Source organism: Varroa destructor, unplaced genomic scaffold (assembly GCF_002443255.2).
Source record: "Varroa destructor unplaced genomic scaffold, Vdes_3.0 BEIS01000006.1, whole genome shotgun sequence".
NCBI classification, from domain to species: domain Eukaryota; kingdom Metazoa; phylum Arthropoda; class Arachnida; order Mesostigmata; family Varroidae; genus Varroa; species Varroa destructor.
The window spans coordinates 18,127,588-18,147,113 of NW_019211459.1; the positions used below are offsets into that span (position 1 = coordinate 18,127,588).

Consider the following 19,526-nt stretch of genomic DNA (forward strand, 5'->3'; position numbering starts at 1 on the left):
AAATGTTGGGTGTCGTTTCCCAGTGACTGATTGTCCGACCGGATACGGGACGGGCAATATGGTTCACTCTGGGAGGTGGAGTTCGTGGGGCCTTCGCCGGCACCCACAGTAGGTGAAGTCGAGTACACCAAATTCTGCTGGTGTTTCGCCCTGCGGTGAGGGGATGCAAGCTTCGTGCGGGCCACTAAAGGGGTGACTTGGGCGGATAAAAAAACCGCGACTACGACAGTTGGGGGGAACCGCTACGGTGGCTACGCTGGGATTATTGGTACCGAAGCACATTTCTACTTCATTGTAGCTTAGCTTCGTTTGGCAACGTTTTTACCCTTCAAAGAGCCGTTTGATGATGGCAGCACAGCGTTGTGTTATCGCGGGCCGTCGTCACGGAACACCACAACGAAAGCGTAAACAGTAGGGAACGTTCCATAGATCAGCTTTCTCTGTATGGAATTGGATCATTGGTGGCCGTTTTGCTGGGCTCCAGAGGTCAATATTCCATATCGGAAAACACTTATATCGATATCAGGAGAGATCGGGCCACGCAAGCAATCCTGGACAGTAGCGACTGCAGCGGCGTCGGCAGTAGCCAGCGATAGAAGCGTTGAACACGGGTAGACCAGACGGGGGTAAAAGGTCGGGAAGGATACGTCACAACGAACAGCTATCGGCCTCGTAATAATTGTCTGAACCTAAAATGTGTTGCCGGGCAACTATTGCGTCGTACAGCCTAACTGAGTTTTCGTGACGACACTTGGTGAGTAGTAAGTACGTTAGTGAGAACGCTTACCAAAATGTCCATTTACTAGTAAAATAGCCACAAATAGCAGTGGGTAAAATATTAAACAGAAGTGCTCTAACTTTTATTCCTAGCACGGAAAGCCAAATCGTAGGTTCGATTATTAATAAACTGGACCATATATTTATGTGAAGTTAAAGGCGCTATATGGCGCTATTCATACCGTACGGAATTGTGCAGGCCTTATACGTGGCTAAAATCTTAGAACAAATATTCGATCTTATTTATCGGTCTTTATCTAATGTGCCCTATATTGCTTGCCTTCTAATGCTTCTTGTTACGTTACCGTTGCTGCTGCTGATACCGACCGATTTTCTGCTAATATTCGATCGGAAGACAAAGCATGGTGCTGCGTTACGTAGCGTTCCCGACGGATTTTCGCACGTAAATATGCACTATACCTATGCAAATGCATGCAGATTGTATTCTTGCGATTATTACCTGAAAACGGATATAGCCCAAGTTAGTATCGAGCAATCGAAAAAAATAATGACGGTTTTTACGAGAGGAACTTAGAGCAAATAGACGGTATATTTTATAACGACATCACAAAATTAATCGTCGATTTTTTGCTAACACAATAATCCTATCGCCGTTGGACTTCTGCGATTTCTGAACAGAAATTGTAACGGACGATTTTAGCACTTCTGCGTTAACGTTACACTTCTCTATCGAGAGTGTTCTACAGAGATTGAGACAGATGATAATCTGACGATACAGAATCCGAGCTGTGCCGCGGATGCGTTAAATTTCTCAACCAAGTTCCCTCTATTTTTGCCGGCAAGCCAAACTATGTATGTAGTCTGGCACTGACATATCGAAGGACTACTCTTTCACTGCTTCCAGTCGATTTTTACCATGGTTTTTTTTTTCTTTTCGTAATTTCCCTAGTTGTTGACAAGGTATCAGTGGTTTTGCCGGATGTCGACAGCTCATATAGCATCGTATAGTTTGGCATCAGCCCGGGGCTTCTTCACAAAGCGTAAAGCATATTTTTTCGACAATTTGTGTTGTATGTAATACTGATCGGTAAACACATTTCACATCAAAGTTTCCAGAATAAACGCAATGACGTTCAGATCATTTCCATCGATAACACATCTTGATCGGAAATAGGACACATTTTCGTGTCAACCTGGGCAGCGTTTTTGCCCTCATCGTAACTGTAAGATATAGCGATTTTTTAATAATTTAATAATCTTAAATCTCTTCTGAATGACACTAACGCCGACCCCACACGACCCATGTCACCTGAGATAGGTGACTGTGAAGTTATTCACCCAGAAAAATCGTCAGTATTTTTCGACAAGCCAATAAATTGAAAATATCAGTATAATACAAATTGTCTAAACCCGATCGTAGATTGCTTGAAGGTGATTCTTTTGCACAGAATGACTTCTAACTAGCAGCAGCGTTTTGAGCTTATAAATAGGTAAAAGTTAAGTGAAATTGACGATCGATGTTTGGTAAGAGGCCTCCGTACTGGCGTTGTCGAACCTAGTGATCGAACGAGCTCTGCTGTAGGTCGATACCGATTACAAGGACTGGAAAAGAGTTTCACTTGTCTGTCATTAGCATTCTATGCTTTCGTTGTTATCCACCGAATCATTGTAACCCTGGGCCCGCTTTCGACTACACGTCACCCTGAACATTGAGAGCAATTACCTGAATGTAACCCCCCCCCCCAATTATGTCTACCTTGAAGGGAAACAACAATTCATTTATCACTTATCATTTTTTTAGTACTTTTCCTTATATATGACATCGTAGGACACGTTGAGTCTTGCTAAGATTAGATTTGAGTAGAATGGTAGGAAGCCGAGTTGTACAATCAACTAACTACCGCTTTGGCATTAGACAGTAGTATATCAATAAGCCCCACAGACGAAAGGCTACCGCTTCGTCCGCAGGCGGAAATATTATAAGGGTCAATATAGAGGTAGCGGAAAAAAGAAGCTGGTTATACAAGATCGCACCGGTGTTGTTTTCCTGTTCTTTGAAGATTGGATCTCGCATCGTTTTCAACATCCATTGCCGATAGGGATGTGTACAGCTACTTGTGAACACCACATTTTTTCGCACATGTGTGTACCTCGTATGCAAGAATGCTAGCCTATAAGAATCGTCAGATTCTGGAAGTGTCTATTCTAACCTTTAGCTATCCTATGCTGCAAATGTTTAACTGGCAGGCAGTTCGCTAGCTTAAAAGGGAAGCATCTGTGATAGATTCAGATTGATTGAAGTGTCGTAACACAGTACAATGTAATGTAGTGTACAACACGTTTTCTCCTAAAAGAAGGCGTACCGGAGGAAGCGATCATTTTTACAAAACCGAAATTCATCTGCTATCGTTTTAGTCTGTCTGTTGCCCGCCTATCCATGTTAACATGCCTCTGGAAGCAGAACTTTTTCTTGCTTCAAGCCATTTCCACGCTGAGGAAAATGGCTTTTCGAAGCAGCGGCGACAAAAGACTAGGTTAGAGCGATCGACCGCGTCATGCCCTTCCTTCAATTAACAGTCAATTCGTTCCGTTAAATTCGAATAGATTCACAGTGACAGCGCGTTCCATGTAAGGTCGTCCCCTATCCGGAACTTTTTTTAGGAGTTTCGTGATCTCTTCGTTTTCCACATACGCTATTTAGGAACTATCTTTTCTGGGTAGGACCATGGCAAATCTAAGTGCCTTAAAATAATGGTCTTATCGTAGGCGTTATTTTAATTAGGTTATATCTGACTATAGTATGATCAGGCGAATTATTGCACCTATAATATCTGATAAATCGAATATGAAAATCTGAAAATAGACGGGAATTCATTGTAGCAAATTAGTTCCCATTGTAGAATTACGTTGCTTTTTTTCTTTATAAATATCACAAATAATTATATTTATTTTTTGCTATAATACGGCCTGGAAAACATAGATTTTCTATGCAGTTACGGTGAAAATAAAACCTACTCCCGGGCAGTGTTTGCGTGCCATAATAGATAGATCAGGTCTACTTTATAAATTGATGCTTCTATCGGTACGTGTATACACACACGTGTCCATATGGTGATTTTTGGTATAGCAGCATTGTACGACGTTCAATATATATGCTACAGAATATTTTTTTGCGCTTGCTTAATCTATTACTTGGCTAGTTAAAGGGGTCTCCAACAATATGAATAGGAGCATCCACCGATGCTTGTCACACATGGTCAGAATTTTCAATGAATACCTATAGCAACTGGCTAAGAAATCTGTCCGTAGAGATGTTCAGGTTAATGCTGATATTATCGAAAATAACAATAACGACGCTTTGGTTGGTTTATATATATACCGACATCCTAATTCTACATATCTCGTCGTCTTGATCTATAGAAAAACGCATTTACAAGTTTCGAAAACAGCTTCTCCATTTCTCGTATATAGGTATCCTATCTAGCAGCATAATGTCGTAACTTGTGGAAATATTTATGGCGTTTCTTTTTTATCGGTTATTAATATGCGGCCGCTGGGCGAAAGGCTTGGCCACTAGGAACACTAATTCACTCTGGCCTTAATACGACAGATCCCTGATTAACTATGCAATTGTGTCACTTTTCCACTGAGGTAACTCATCTTTTTCCTTCGTCATAGACGCCCAGCCACTTAACTAAAACTTGACTTTTTAGAACAAATTTAGGAAGCATGCGCCAGGGACCCGTTGCCCAAAAGATCACCAATCTAGTAATATGTAGAAACTGAAACGTATGCTAATTGATCCACAATAAATTTGTACGTGTATCCACGCTCAGTTTTGAAAAAAAGAAAACTCAATAAATTTCTATTTTAAGAACGCAGTATCTTTTTCAGTTCTGGCAATAATATTGTCGTAGACGCGCTTGACGTCAAAAACGGCCATATGCGCATTGCACTTACCCGAAAGCTTAATACTGAACGCTTCGCCAGCATCACCAACTAACGAGACCTACAACGAGGCTGCTCAGGTTCCCTTAAGGACCTATCCTAAAACCTAAATTCCTAAGACGGGCGTTCCACAATCATTGCCGCGATATGATCGGCTGGATCGGCGAAGTTACGACACGAGCTACCGGGATCAGTTTTTTGTCACGTCAAACGTTTCTATGCAAATAGGAATCTCGAGGGATAGTCGGCAAGTAGCGAAAAATCATTCTCCAGCTTCCTGTGGTTTTGGCCTGATCTCAGGACAACGTATAATAAACACGATAGTAAACTATTTCCACCATTTATGGAATCACGTAGAAGGATCTTAATTGTGATTCGATTGTAGACCATTATAGAAGATTTCGAAAGCTTATTGTGGCTTTTCGGTGTTTGGTCTCTGTCTAGCTGTTTCTAGTCTTAGTAAGCAAACACAGCCAAAGGTTATCCCGGAGTAGAGTTGAGCTTTGGACCATAAAAACAGTACTTCCACATAGATAGGAGAAGAATCCTTTCGTTACAGGTTGTACCGAGAAAAAAAGCTTCGCTAGTGAACGACAACAAAAAGCAATCTTACGTGAAGTACATCTAAGTCGTGTTTCTGGAGCACGTCTCGACTGTTATCGACTATTGTAACTTGCGCGTAGCCAGCGCTCAGGCTCCGAAAGTTTGATTGCCGGGACTAAAGTGCGACCTCTCTTTGCTAAGGTCCAAACTGCGAACTGGTGCCCAAATCACCAACTTTGCCCGCACCTGAATAAAATGATCTGCTGAAGTAGCAGTATAGTGATAGCCGTATTACCGCCTGTCGTCTATCGCCTGTGGCCCGCGCACGCTAGGCAGTCAACGAGAGGCGTCTAATAATGACAATGTCTCCTTAGGTCAATCAGATGTGGAAGAGGGAAGGTCGCAATTTTTCGGTAAAGTGCATTTTCGTAAAACGCAGGTGATTTACATAAGTTCTAGCTTTTCTCTCAGAACTAAGCAGAGTCTGGACGAAATGGACGCATGATCCGTGCTAGAGCATTTTAGCGAGTGCAGAAAATGCTTCTCGAAAAGGGTCCCGTGTCTAGACAAAACAAATCGCAGAGAGAAAGATAAGACAGCTAAGTCAGAATGCTCACAGAGATTCTGTGTGTGAGCAAACGGATAGAAACAGAGCTTTATCAGAATGTGCCAGAACAGGTTAATAGTCCTCCGGAGGTGTTGTCCGCTGTGAACCGATGTGTGTCCTTACATGGCCTTGCATGTGCCACAACGAGTATACGAGCAGTCCGAAGGCTGCAATACACAGTTACAATTTTACTCTACTCTATGTAGCTAACTTCAAAACGACCAAGGGAAAAAAAACACCTACTACCTGACTTGTTAATAGATAGCGTATGAATAAGCTTTTTTCATGGGTCATTCTTATGCTCCAGTATATGTAGATGATACAGCACATGTTGAGTTCTTTTGTTCTAACTATATAGAGACCTTAAAACAGCGTACCCATATAGGTTCCAATGGTTGAGCTTCAACCAAGACTAGCCTTCATTTAGTTTTGTTATTTATCAAAGTGACTGCTCGCAACCCTAAGCACAGTTTACCATACACGTTTGGAACAGCTTCGTAACCTGTGTGGACATCATCCAATAGTGGCTTGATGATCTGCCATTGGTTACATTATTGGTATAGTTGGTTCTCCCGCCATTTTTGTTATACAAGAATTTTACCAATATGGAAACAAGTAATAAAAACCAAGGCTTGCCTCAAGGTACGCTCTCACTAAAGGAATTTTACTGGCCAATTCATTGACTCACTGGCAGAACAGACGCAGCTGGCTGTTTCTGGTGTCTGTTAGGAAAAAAAATTGGCAAGAGCGGGGCTCGGAAACCGGATGAAGGAACGCAATAACATCGCCATCATATGTATGATAATATGCCATTGACAAGTACTGTTGATCACCATTGAAGCTATCAGTACGCAGGGAGATGCGGAGAGATTTGAAGCCAACAGCGTGTACACACGCACACACAATGATGCTCGCCGACGCTAATGAATCAATTAAATGGTAGAATTTTTATATCGTTTATGGCTTCACTTCAGCAAACTGATGGGAACAAACTTTTGCATCTTAACTTAGTTTGTAAGTTATATGTATATGACAACGTTGCCACAACAGTAGATAATGATAGATACTATCTACTATTATTGCACGTATTCGAACATTCGCTGCGTCTTTAATCCGTGCTTTTTTTGATTGATTCAATCCAACTGCAGTGTACTTGTGTGAATTTAATTTAGTTCACGTATTTTTTAGGATTTCGCAAGTAATTGTAGTGACTATAATCACGAAAAACTTACAAAATATCATTCGCCGATGAGTTTTCGCTAGAATTTGACAATTTTACTTCAAACCATTCACCTAAATAGTTGTTGATGTTTATATATAGAAGAGTTTGTGTGGGTATGCGTCTTCTCACATCACGTTCACTGTTGCCGATCGAACTGCGACCAAAGTCCTCCCTTTCTCTTTTCCTCAGAGAAGGTAAAAGAAGACCTGAATGATACAAACACAGGACGAACCAGCGGACGCGGACAGGCGAACTGTTACCCAATGAACTCGAAGCGAAACGAGTCAGGTCTTCAATCGTCGGTGTCTCACAAGCTAGTTTTACAAACGAACCCAAAACATCTATTCCCCTGTCTGGAAGAGTGGCGCCGCCCGTCCCTCCTCGTTTGATTGGAAACGGAATCCTGGCTTTCCGAAAGTGTATATAGAAAAGCGGTTTCGGTTACCACTGCCAGAGCTAGCACTGCGGCTCGTCGTTGTCGCCATGGCCGCCCCCCTGAAGCCTGCGACGAATAGCCTTGTATATATATATATGCGGTTAGTAAGAAGAACTTTTTCCCTTCGTTTATCAACTCCCTCCCACTACCGCTTGCCTTTCAAACCCTATTTCCACAAACTGGCCACCAGACCACTCGCGTACGCTGCAAATGAGATAGGGACGGAAAGCCACCGCCGCCGCCGCTGCTGTTGCTGGCACTTTGGCGGCCCCACCTGGAAGCAGCGTTGAAGGTTTTTCCACTCATTGCCACGAATCGAAAAGAAAGAGTAATCGGAATGAGATGTGAGACAGTAGAAACGCTAGCAGCTAGATAGGAAAATAAATTGAAGCCCAACTCGATGACAACTCGATTTTGCTCCGCAGGCACCGGCCGTTTAGAGAGAAAGTAGCTTGGCAGACGGGCGATACTCGTCCGTTCGTTCCTGTCTCCTCTGGCAGAGAACTGGACGAGGCGGCTTTTTCCTGTTGGCCTCGGTGGTTTCCTCCGGCCCGATTGGCTCCCGGGACTATCGACCGAAAAACAGAAATCTCGCCAACTCTTTGCGTACCCCGCAGACAGAAACAGCCAGAGCACGAGTCAGCTCGCGTTCAATCACTGGCTGCCTTCATTTAATTGCTGTTTCGTTGCGACGTACAACGAAGACGATGAATTCGATGCCAATAAGAGTCAAATCGTTCCGTTCTGACGTGTAGCCCCGACTGCCTTCTGGGTCTGAAGACGGCCACGCTCGACATACGAGTCTCTATAGCTAATTATAGATAGTAACAACTTGTTCTATATACATATCGAAAGATAAATAAATAACAGCGACGATGTGACAATGAAGAAAAACAACAGAAAAGTGGTATTCGGTTTGAAGAACGGTTGAGCAATTACTAAAGCAGTTTTCCATTGTATGTTATTTGCACTAAAGTTTACTTAGCTAGTTACCTCACATCTACATAGGGAAACTAGACAGGCTGACTAGTTAGTATACCTCAGTTGCATTGGTTAATTGTCGTTTGTTTTTACTATGCCTGCTTCTTCGTCACGAGATCATGTCGCTGTCTTTTCGGTTGTCTATATACCTCAGTCAACTTTTTAGTTGTTAATATTCAACTTCGCCATCTCCTTGCACGCTACATGCGAATGCAAACACCCATACACACTAAAACACACACACACACGCTTCTTCTTAGTAAAGTTCCTTAGTAAAGTTATAAAGTAAAATAAGAACCACATCGTGCACTGTTTGCCTTTTTCATTTCTTTTTTTTTTGTAATCAGCGAACCTCTATCCAACGTGTCCTTCCTAAACCGTTAACGAAAAGCTACTGCACCACACCAGAATCATGTAAGCTTATCATCTGCTACAGCCAAAACAACAAGCTATCTAAGGCGTTCAACTCATGTGAGCTTCCCTTGACCAGATCATTCGTTCTCCTTATCGACGGATGAGCTGTCTGCAGGCCGCATCGGGCATTACGTTGGTCAATCGCACATCTACGTCTGAACCAGCCAACAGCACCCAGAAATTTCGCTATGTGTATCTTTTTAGCGGCTATGTAGGCCAATCAAAATTGGCTATAATAACAATACCGTTTTCATTTGAGTTTGAAGCCGTTGCCCCCTGTTATCGATGTCATTTCCACAAGAATCTTCAATAGCGCCAATACAGATGATGCTTACTGTTAATGTTGTTGTTGTTGTTGGGGCGCGAGGTTTGTCTGAACTAAGTCATGCCGCATGGTACCTCGTTGTCGATCAGCTCTTATACATGCTTGCACGGCATAAGGCAACAGGCTGGTACAAGGGTTGTGAATTTGCCTCACAACCGTTCCGCTTAATAGAATGAACGGACACTCTTGTCGTTACTGGCGCGTCCGCTGTCCATTCAATGAATTGAGTCTTCTCTCTGTGGCGTCCCGTTAGCCTATTGCCCGGCTAGACGAACGGGTACTTAGTAGCCGACCCGCTTCGTTCTACAATGGAACTAGCATAAGACGACAGCATGAGACGTTGTTGACAACAAAGAAGCTCTTTAAACGAACTAACGTATTATAGACTAGAAGTATATCGTGTCTACGATGGATTAGAGATCATACGTTTGCATATATAACTTCCGTGTCTCAGCTAGGAAACGTGTTAAGTCCCTTGCAATAAATGCACGTATTCTTGGGCTGCACGGGTGTCGACCGGCTGCTGCTTTAAGGAAAAATGAAATTGAGAACACGTTACCGCATATACAAGTGATACTATATTAAAGCCCAACTTTTTATAACACGTATGCCTTTTCAGCACCTTACAATTATAGTTAAGTACAAATATAGCAGCTCAATATAATAGTTCGAAAGACGATTACATTGCCAACCGTAAAGTTACGGTCATACACACGCAGACATGAGATATGTAGTTAATATTCGAACTCACTTCAATAGTGAGAATTATAGTATTGTATATTAGTGTACCTCTCACCCTTCTCTTCTAGCCGATTTACCTAGCCGATCGGGCCATTTCTCGTCCAAATCGATGGCACTATTTCGTAAACAATACCATAAAACAGTGGAACCGCGGGACGCGGCAGGAGATCAGGTAAACATACACTCCTAATTCTAACCACCCTATACTAGTATTCGCATTGCTATCTGCACCAGTTGAGGCGCCATTACCATCACCAACCGTTTAGCGGCAGTAGTCACACCGTTCTGGCGGAAGTCCTTGGCACCATGACCGAGAAGGAAGCGTAATAGAGCCCCTTATGCATCAGAGGAACACAACTCCCTTAGAAACTGAACGCAATCTTAGACTTCAAGAAGCATTCGGGCGAGAAACGGAAAAGCGGACAACAGAAAAAAAAAGAGGCAACTCAATGGAGCTTCAGCGAACAGACGAAAGCTCTAAGATGGCGAGAGAGGAAGAGGGACAGAGACACATAGCCCCTTTTGTCGGGCACTCCTGTCCCTCCTCCAGATTCCCAACCTCTTTCTTCCTTCGGTTTCCTCTCGCTTCCAGTTTGCTGCCGATTTGTGTCAGGGCCGCCCGACGCGTCTGCTGCTCATGATTTGGAGCTGAAAAGCGACGGCGAAAACGGTAATACAAGATGAAATATGGAAAACGTTAAAAAAACAATACGAACATTTTTCCTATTTTTGTTTTTTTTTCTTAATCTTTGTCGTCCCTTTTCCCTTGTCTTCGTTTTCTTTTTCATATGATGTCATTTCTACGATCAGATAAATAAACCAAAAGGAAATCTTGCCAGGGAGCGGACACTACAGTAAACCTAGCAACACCCTTCAAATCGCCACTTCCTATTTTGATATTTGCTTGGGAACTCCTTATGCTGTGAAGCTTCTATGAACCAAGGGGTTGACGGTAGCGCTGTATCGGCGGCTCTGGTTTTTTCCCAACGTAACGTGAGCAATGGTTTTCGAAAGGAGATTTTCACGGAGTCTTTGACTGGATACGTACGTACATACGGGTAGAGTCTGTTTTCGATTACCTCTATCGTCTGCGGTGAAAGAGAAACCGATGTAAGTGACCAGATTTAAAGACCAGTCTGGATATTTTCTTGAAAATAGGGGTAAAAAGGAAGAAAGATGTAAGCTCGTAGTGAATTGGGAAGGCTATGGTTACGTGCAGTGGAAGCGATTTCGCTCTTGGGCATCAATTCCAGTCCGCGAGCACAGTAGAATCGTTCGAGCGGCTGAGGCGGAACCAATGAACCTAAACAGTGCTTAGGATAGGTTACTGATAAAGTTAACCTCTCTGTCTGAAGTGAACACGTCGACGTCGATCACAACGGTAACAGCGAGCATAAATTCTGAATTGGTAAATAGTGCGAAAAAAAAAGGTAGTCCTAGTAATGTGCCATTGTTGATTCCAACATACCATTCAGTATTTTGTTGTTAAAGTAATCGCACAAAGCAATAATCAGAAGCCCCATATTAATGCAATCGTGACCGCGTTTTAGCTGCCTAACGAGACAAACGATTAGCTGTCTAGTAATACAAAGTGACGCGTGTGCAGGATCAAAGCTGCGCCTAATCCCATGCATTATTCAAATGAAATAACATAATAAGCTAGCTAGAAAAGGCCTTTTGCGGATTCGCGAACAGCGTCTTCCAATCAGATCGTTGCCATGTTATAGTAACTGGCAACAGTTTGGTAGTACTTCATCCCTACTTCCTTCTCTTTACCGTGAAATGTCCACGTTGGGTTGACTCCGACGCCCCACAACCCAAGTCAAACACCCCTCCCCGATGCTTCTGTCATCCTTGTTTCCATTGTCTGACTCCACTTTCACTCAAAGTTTCCCGCGATGTTTTCGAGCTTTAATTAGTGTCGTTTTTATATAGCGCAGGACAGCGAGAGTCGGCAACCTAACGGGCGCAGCCAACGCAAATTCTAATCGCCCTTGTTGCTGTTACTGCTGCTGCGGCTGTTATTGTTGGCGCCATTGCGTCGTTACCGTGATCGTAGTGAGGGTGTCGAGTCGCCGTCGGGAACTTAACAAACTACAGGCCTTTTCTTTACATCGAAATGAAACCTAATTTAGGATCGTCACCGAGCTGGTTCACTAGTCTCGTCAGCAGCGCTAACGATGACCCTCGAAAAGATTCCGCACCCGTGGCACAAACCACCTACTGAACGAAATGCCAGCTGGTCGCTGCACTTCGGGGGTACAGCTAAGGTGGCTCGACACGTTGTTGGTAGCTCGATTTGTCGGCCAGTCCTGCGCTATGTTCCGAGCATCGGAGTTGCCCCAGCGTAGTTGCTACGATTGTGTTCACAAAGGGCCTGCTACAGCGGCCACGACCGGTAGCACAACCTCCCAAACCTCCCTCTTACTTACCCGAAGTAATACGTACATGTTTCCCGCATTAGAGGCGGAGTCTTTTCCGGATCGTTATTGGGGGTCCTGATTTAGTGTTGGTCCTGTTTACGCTACTGCTGCCACCACCACTTTGTGCCGTTGTTACGGCTGCTCTATCTTTCTAAACTAAAATACTCTTTTCCATTCTTAATCGAACTGAGCTTTTGGCTCATGTGGCCTGTGAGATTTCGTAGTAAAAGTAATCGCATCTCAACCATGTAGATGATTTTTAGGCATTCTGGCAAACGTCTAACAGAATTTCTAGCTAATCCTCACCTCGGGAGAATATATTGCAGAACACCAAATTGTCACATTGTCCAATAGAAGATAAATGTATATTACATGTTGAATAGTAAAACATGCATACATATTTTTTTGCTTTGAACATACTGTTTATGTATTTTATAACCGGACCCCAGTTTCTTCTGTATACTTTTATCTACTTTTCTCAATGTTTTATACATTTACAGAGCATGGAATGGGGGAAAGGTAAACATAGGGTTGGGCCACCTTGCATTATGCATACAAGGAAAAGTTACTTAAAGAAAGTAGTTTGCTCATTAGAGATAATCAGTGTCAACGACTGTATGAAGTGTGCTTCTATGAAGAATGTTTGTCTATACGTCGACTATCGTACCGGTTTGGTAGTACGATGAGGTGGGCGTCTTTGTGCAGCCTGCCATGTACCGCGCCTATTCGGCTTGACTCAGTTTAGAGCTACACGATGGGAAAGCACAGCGGTGCGGCAGCGTATAAATAGAAGGACTAATCCTCCGCCGTCCTTGCTTCGGGCGTCTATGTGACGCGACAACTATCTCTCAGAAGGCTGCCGGTCTATGGGACGACTCATACCTCGGCCTTAGGTCTCGGCGAACTTTTTCTCAGTCGGGATAGCCGGACAAGATGGCCATCTTTCGGAATGGCCAGGTAGTCGAAGTTGAGTTTGGTTTGTGCCACCGCCGGACCGATGCTCTTCAACTGCCCCGCTTCCTTACTTCGTTCCTCTCTTGCCTCAAATGACAGAAAGGCCGAGGGGACTATGCTGTATGTCGGTGTGTGTTTAGTAATAGCTCTGTCTCTTTCTCATTTAGAGTCTTGGTAAGTCTATATTTACTTTGGCCTGCAGTAATATTTTGGCCTATGCATTTACGTGTACAAGGCAGCATCGTTGGTTCAGAGGAAGCCTTCCAGATAGGGTCTGGCTCTAACACGACTCCTTCGTCAGTGAGGTTCTTCTACCGGAGGTGGAAAATCTCATTTGCAGCATTAATAGTAATCGTTGGCTGATGGAATACCATGTCATTCTAATTCTGTACAGATTGTTGTGACGTTGATTTATTATGACCCTCAAACCCTTCCTAAGTGAGGCTACCGATCATTAACGCGGAGAGAAGCACAGGTAGGAAAATGATATTTATTACAGTTCCCACTCATATATATATATATATATATACATATACTTATGTTCGTATCTTGCACATACAGGACCATTTGATAGGCGCTTCACAAACCGCACGTACCAATCTGCATAACTGTTACCCTGACTTTAAGTCGCGCAGGGCCACGTCTAGTGTTCCACATACTCGATTTGAAAGGTTCATTGTTGCAACGCAATCTTTAAAGCATTACTATTATTGCTACTGCTGCACGCTAATAGTCGAAGTACCAGCGTCCTAAGTGGCCATCTACGTTACAAGCATTTAACACTGTGTCGTCCTCGACATGGTCGCCAACTCTAACGTTAGCATGGCCTGCTGCTGCTGCAGCCCAGTTTTTTTCAGTTCTAGTCAAATACAGAAAAAAACCGCCGTGCATGTAAGTTCACGAACAGTTTACGCCACATCTCTAAAGTCATTGTCTTTACCGACGTTTTATTGCTAGCTGCCGTTTCCGTTTTCGCATTCATCTCAGCTTATATGCTACCAGCCTTTAGCTGCGTTCTCGACTGACTGATTTCTGCAATAGCAATAGCAGCTGAAACAGCGGCCTCTGAAGAAGACCTGTGACTCTCGACCTTCTCATGCAATCGTGGCGAGTCAAGATGACGGTAGACGCTTCAGCTTCGCCTTCGTATCAAAGACGAAGCGAAAAGGAAGAGGTTGTTCTTATTATCTTTGGCGAGCAGGTGCTGGGGGTGCTTTGGATCTGGTTCAGTGTCGCATTCGCTAGTCTCACTACCTTGAGGGGGCATATGTATACGTCAGTGCAGTTGGCATCTGTCAGAAGCTAAGGGGATCGAGAGAGTGGGGTTGATGAGAACAGTGCCAGCGGCGAGGGCAACAGCTAGCGAATACTCTTCTGTAGGGGCAGCAGCAGTGCTACTAACCGACACCGACGAACATGCGGGCTTTGCCTTTTATGCGACACTGGCTGCTGCTAAATACACTACAGCATCACCATCACCAGCACTACCACAGGGAGGCCAGTCCTATTTTGTCCTTACTCTAACTAGAACCCCAAGAGGTTCGTCTCTCTTTCTCTCGGTTCCCTTTTTCTCTCATTACAAGAAGAGCTGTGCATAGCTGCACGCCACCGCTTTTGTAGCTGCGGTGCATAAGCCGTCAGCAACGACAGGCACTACGGTCCTATTGCTGAATCCATAGGGCCTGGCGAGCTTACAGAGGCGTAGTAGGGAACCGACAGCAGCCGACTAGAGTGCTGCTCATTACGAACAAGGACTGAAAGAGCCGAAGACAGCGAGTGAAGCTGGAAGGAAGGCAAGGGACGAGCTGGCTGGCTCCTCCACGCGCCGCCATTCGTATAGTTAGAGGGCTAAATACCTCCTCGGCAGCTGGCGTGTCCGAGCGCGTACCTATGACTAAAGTAGTAGTACTACTAACAGTTTCTACACGCTGGGCAAAACGCACGCGACAGCAGTGAAAAAGCACGTTGTAAGGCTTTCGGGTAGATACTATTGTACATCAAGACAAGAGAGGAAAACTAGTCGACACGGTCGAACTATCTCGTGAGTCGGAGACACCGCCGGTCGACTGATATTTATATTAGAATGATATGGAAAATAATAAGATACTTGAATACATAAAACGATTCAAGCTTTTTTTTACAACGACCATAACGGGCGTAATATTGATAAAGATGGCTGTTTGGAAGCTATTTTATTAATTGGTATGCCGTTAGACACAAAGAACCAATAAAAAATAAATGGAGACTTGGCGTTTATTAGCTTTGATCTTTTGGTTATTCTTATAATCGGTATAGTGCTGTCATATATGTTACAGGACCGGCTCTCTTCCGGACAATCATGTTTAGTTCATCTGTAGAAGACCTGCTTATGTTTTTCCTTGCAAGACGTTAAATCTGACTGCGATGATACGCATCTATTTGGTAGACCAATTATTGTGCCAATTGCGTTGAAAAACTTTGTCTCCCTCATAGAGAATAATAGTTGTCAACGTCTAACTTCAAACTTTTTTTATTGGCCGATGCCGCAAGTATCATACATGTCTATATCTATGCCTATAATAATAATTAAGCGGCACTGCTTGGTGGTTCATTAGAGTCCCATGCAGCTTCAATTCCCTCGGTCGGTTTCCGTCCTGCGTTCGAGGCAAAACTCAAGTTTGTCAAAGCCGTAGTGCTTAAATAAACTAGCTTGTTACCGTCTATTTTTCTATTTGGACTCCGACCGGATCGTGTCTCTCATAATCGTGGTAGTGATATTCTAACTGTAGATCACTCGTAATCGTTTAACTGATCACTCTTTAAAAATTATCGTTTCGAAGAATTTATCATGAAATTTCCTTTGCCTCGTTAACGACGTCAGGTCTGCGCACCCCTGCCGTCCCTAACATAAGCCTGTGTCACTTGCCGGGTCTGTATGTTGATATATGCGCATTCGATGTTCACAAGCTTCATTACGCAGGTGAGAACGGATGCGGACGCGGGAGGGATGGATGAACGTAGGACACGCAGCAGACGGGTCCTAATCTGATGAAATTCAAAATTGCACATGTTGCACTGTCAATGGTGATTTGAGGTGTGGCGCTGTAGCGCGGCTGCAGTGAGCCAACCACCAGCGAGCAAGGGAGACCCGTACCGTATCCAGACTTTAAGGGGCTTTTACATTAGCTGCGACGACAGATTCTAGAGTTGGACAGTGCCTCCTTCATGGCCCGTCGCCATGGCTTGTCGACAATTTCGCCAGCTTATAACCTCTCCGTAGTACGAAGTAAACGGATTTCAAAAATATCATCATCTAATACGATTTTTACGAAACGATAGCGGTGGATGTGAAATCACTGGCAAGGAAGGAAGAAGGTAGAGGCGGGACGGGGGGACTCGGTGATGCATAATTTTTGCTATCTGTCGATCCTGGCCACATTCGATTGACGTTGAGGGGAACTTTTCATGTACCGCGTTGCTCACTACGATAGCAAGAAATCATGTTTATTTAGGGTATCGTCAATTATTTCAGTCACCCCAACAAACGCTACGGTGCATCTGTCCTTGTGTTACTTTGTTGAATAAGATGTTTTTCGGTTATGCTATGTATCAGACATTTTATCAGACGAATGAATGAATGAATGAACGAATCGCATTCTGTTCAGGTTATTGTATCGTTGCTAGAGGTAATGTTGTTCTGACAAAAAGCTTTGTTCCCTAACGTACATAGGAGCTGCCACTAAGAGTTCATTTACAAGGATGCTTCCTAAAAACAAAATAAGTCATCCGGCTTGTACTTAAATTTACTATCACTGTAAGTAAAAGACTAAATCTTCCTTATCCTTTCATTTGTGCCCAGGATCGTGGATGGGTAAAAATAGCGAAGATAGACGGAACCCTAGCGTCATATGTTTAGTAGGGGAAGCGATTATCTATCTAAGCCCAACCCGAACAGAGATTCACGTTCAGGAACCCAAATATTATAAACACGCACAATTCTGGTATTCACATATTTTATTCTGACCATCCTCTTAATGAACTGTATTTACACAACTACAGAATGATCATGGAATAGATTCATTAAAAGTCAAAACAAAAAATAGGCGTACAGAACGTGACTCAACATTATAACCTTGCCCAGCTATAGTGTATTATACAATCACAACGATCTCTTCGTTTTTAACTGCATTCGCCGAAAAGTAAGCTATAATGGATAAACTCAACGTTATACGGAGAAAAATTGTGGTGTTTCTCTGTTTTCCTAAAATCTTTCTAAGATTCTATATCGTGAAGAGATAGGATGGCCGTCAAAAATCCATATTGAGCCACCCTTTAGCCATCCGTTTACGCTCGGTTTCGATAACAGTGACTCCTGCTGCAGTTACGGATCCTGCAGCACAGCAGACTGCAACACCCACAAGTCGGCCACACCCCCACGAACAAGGACAGAGCAACAACCGTGTCTACCCCGAACAGGCAAGTCAAGAGAAGGTGGCCAATACACCAACGGTGGTATGGCAGCTACATCCTACTTGCAACCAAAGTAGCAAAGACGAGTGAAGCTCGCCGCCAGCTCTTTTCCAGTTTATGGCTCGAACCCATCAGGATGAGAGGGGGAACGAGTGCTGGGGAACAACCACGACCGTAGTGGTAAAGAAGTGCGCGAACGACACAGTGTTGGTCTATCAGTTGAGTTGCTCTGAGGCCGTCGTGTTCCGAGCGTTCTACTCCGAAGAATGGGGCTCAGAAGAAAGGGGGCCAGGAAAGTGTGCTCGCAGTAAAGAAAACCCGGTCCATACGAGTGCCTGGGGGCTTATTTTATGTGCTCTTTACTTTCGAGTCTCGTAGAGGGGGATAGAGGAAAAAAGAGTGAAGTTTCGGGAGAACATGACCATACTAAAGAGCGTTGGTTCCGTAGGAAAAGATCCTCGTGCCTCACCGTTTGTGTCCAACGAGCAAACCAACCAGCAAAACGCTGTTAGGAGGCGTTCTCATATATACGCAAAATGCATCCGTCCATATCGGCCATAGTTGTGAAAACATTGGAGGTGTTGACGTGTATGCATTTTATATTACGTGCAAAAACATACAGCACGCGATTGGTGGATCTGCTTCTTGTTGTAGGCGATTCCTCAAGATCTAAAAAGGGAACAAATCCCTGATATGCTTTTTGCTTGGACGAATTTTACATGAACAAGGCATACAAAATAACTAGCGTCCGTTAATATTCCAGCTATGGTGTCTCTTCTACTTTCGATTTGTCTATGTTTTTCATTTTCCCTATTTGAAATTCTTTTCGTCTTAGTCGGTTCCCTTGCAAAGTCCTGTGCGTCAGTTGCGCCTGTGTCTGAGGGAAGACGACAGCTGCTTTTTGGCGCCCATTTCGCGGCCCGCGATTCGGGCACCGTCTGTATAGACCCATTGTCAACGAAGTTGCTTTCGACCCACCAAGGATTCTACATTTTGCCCAACTCGACCACGGCGACTAGCCTCGCTACCTTGTTTCCTCCTTCCACTCATGGTTCCCCCGATGTCCAGATCGTTATACGACCAGCACCCGCTCCGTCCGCCATTCGTTGTAGACCTTTGAGTTTTTCATCGAGCGATCGCCATGGTCGTTCTCCCTACTCGCGATACTTTTTTTTTGTTGCCAAGAAAGCAGAAGAAACTTGTTGTTGTTGTTGTTCTCAAGCCGGCGGCACTGTTCACTTCAATGCCAGTGGTTGTAATATTGTATCGTTTAACTGTGATGTCTTTCCCATCAAATTTGTTCGGTTTTTTCCTCTAAAACATCTTTTCTCTCGTACTTGTTTTCGCTTCGACGCACCCCAATTGCTAGCTATATCTAAGCGAACATCATGGGTACGAGGATGCTTGCCACATGCTGATTCTCTATAGTTTCATACTGCACGTTGACAACGGAAGCCTAAAATCAGTTAAGTAAAATAGACAAATTATACAGACAGAGCTTCCATACTATAATGCAATGCAACGACGATAATAAAACGGCTGATTTGAGCGATTATTCGACTGGTACAAACACACGGACGACTTAAGAACAGCGACGAGAGATGGTAGCTAAAATGTCAGTCTGGCGCCATATCGATTTGGTCAGCGGGGTAGTAGATCTGGTTTCTATCTCGTAGAATGCCAACAAAGTTAACTCCAACACACTTACGAAAAGCTCCAAAGAGCTATCAAATGCAACCGAACTC

General features: G+C 43.8%; 1 protein-coding gene across 4 annotated transcripts in view; it reads right to left on the reverse strand.

Moving 5' to 3' along the window:
- The window catches only part of Eph (Eph receptor tyrosine kinase), a 328,008-nt gene that overhangs the window by 168,219 nt on the left and 140,263 nt on the right, over nt 1–19,526 (reverse strand). The window lies entirely within an intron of this gene.